Raw genomic sequence first — 2456 nt, 5'->3', positions numbered from 1 at the left:
TGTAGTATAAACAAAATTCTATTCTACCAGAAATTTTTTCTTTTAGAATTCATTTATTATTTTCATAAACTGTTTGTTTTATAAAGTTTTTTAGTTTTGGTTAAAATATTCATTAATTTGTATAGCAAAAATATTATAGGTTGGAGTGTTAGCCTTGTTCCAAAAGTTCACTTAAGCTTAAATAATGGCAGATTGTGATATCACTGATTGGCGTTGTTCATATTCAGACTAAGAGTTCAGCGTACGTATAGCACTGAAAGGCATGACTCCCCCATTTAAGTGAAAGTGAAGCAACCTGAAAAATCTGTACATTTGGCCAAGTTCTAAATTTTGTATGATGACAACTAATTCTGTCGCATCGATAAGAAAAGTGTTACCGAATATTTTAAATTTTCTCCTAGCTAATAATAGACATTACATATGGAGCGAAACACAGTTACCACCTTAACCGTATAGCCACAACCCAAGCAAAATTCATTATAAGATACTCTTATAGTATATTTTCCTTGCACGCAGTCAGTACCCGTCAGTACCGATACTGTAGCGTTGAGCAGGTTACGCTTTAGTTGCATCAGCTGACTGTTACGTTTCTTGTCTTGCTATGTTTAAACCATATCGTTCTTTAGATCTAACAGAAGTTTCAACTACCTTTATTTCTTTAGCTATACTCAGATATTTTTGTTTGGTTCTAGTTTGGGCGTTGCATGTAGGATAGCAATATCTGAATAATGAATGTTAGGCAATAGAGTGTCTGGCTTGGTAAGGTCGCCTATAAATGTTACGTGATTGAAGCTCCCACCAAAAATTTCATGGCAGCTTAGTTGTCCGAGAAAATTACGATATTTACATCAAAAGTCATCTTATCTAAGATCCATATTGTGGCTTAGCGTCTAGTTTGTGTGTTTGGGTAGTTGAAGGGAAATGCTGAGACCCAGTTTATTGAAAAATATACCACTGTTGATTCTTTCAAAAAATATTATAGGTTAAATAAAAAATATTTTCAAGCTGTAAACGCTGAAAAGTGTAAACCTTGGTATATTAAAAATATTCTTATGAAAAATATAATTCTGATCAGTTTATATAACAGTTGTGTAATATAGAATTGGTAGTTAGCTTATTCAAAAATCAAGGATTATTGTGTACATTGTTTCATTACCTACTTAGTTAAATGAGTCATAACAATCCGTTACAAAGTTTCAGCCTGACGTAATATTCAGCCTGACACAACGACGTGATTATACCACAGAAGACATAGTCGCCTTAAACTATTCTGATATTAAAATGTTGTTTCATTTCTTTACCTCAAAAATTAAGAATTTAATTTGCGTTGGAAAAAAAACAACATCATCGCTAGATATATGCGTGTCGTTGAATAATATTCTTCATAATTTTTAATGTTGCTTTCTTTGCGAGAAGGAGAATAGTTGACTTATAAAAGATGGTTGAGGAGCTAACATTTATCCCCTAATAGTATCAATCTGGTCTCCTGACTTATGTAAGTTTTATGCTCTAGACTGCTATAATAATAATTACTATTACATATACAAATCAATACATTAATAAATAATTTCACGAACATTAATGTAAAAATTTTTTCAGTCTTCAAGTGAAATACATAAAATGTTTACTGAATACTGTATGTTTGATATTATCATGCGTAATACACATGTTTTGAAAAACAATTATCATCAATAATATATTATCAATTTATTATTGATGACAATTTAATAATAATAAGTAGAAAACGCATATTCAATCTTTTCTAAATCCTCGATGAGTTTTATAAAGTAAAATAAATTATTTTTATTAATAACATAAAACAGTAAAGTTATGTATTGTTTAATTATTATGATATTTATAAATATCTAAATAACGTAAATTAAAAAATTAACTATTGCATAAAATACAAATAATATTAATTATATTATTTTGAAACACTAAATATATATATATTCTTGTAAACTATAAAATGTGAATAAAACATTTTTTCAATGGTTTATAATATAAAGAATATTCAATGTGTTTTGCTAAGACCGGTACTAATGTTTTCCCAAAAAATAATATAGTAAACAGTATATCGGTTTTAAAAAGGTATTTAGTTAACAAATTGAAATGCCTGTAATTTTAAATTTGATTTTAAATTATTTAAAATAAGTTTTAGAAAAATATATTATGTTTTATATAGTATATACAATAGATCGTAGATTGTCCCTTTTAATAATAAAAATACATATAATATTAGTAGTACCTAAATAATTCTTTAAAAATTCTTTAAAATCTTTTTTTACAAAAATCAAAATTATGATACTATACCCAATTATAATAGTTAGAACATTTATATTCTACTAATAACTAATTTCTCCCCCTTATTTATGAATTGAAAACATTCTTAATTTTGTTTGCACTAAAAATGTCACACTTCCTATAAAATTGAATTCATTTCAATTACGAAGTAA

This window comes from Teleopsis dalmanni, chromosome 1 (assembly GCF_002237135.1).
Source record: "Teleopsis dalmanni isolate 2A chromosome 1, ASM223713v2, whole genome shotgun sequence".
NCBI classification, from domain to species: Eukaryota; Metazoa; Arthropoda; class Insecta; order Diptera; family Diopsidae; genus Teleopsis; species Teleopsis dalmanni.
The sequence above is the reverse complement of the archived record's forward strand: the minus strand, read 5'-3'. Positions refer to the sequence as shown.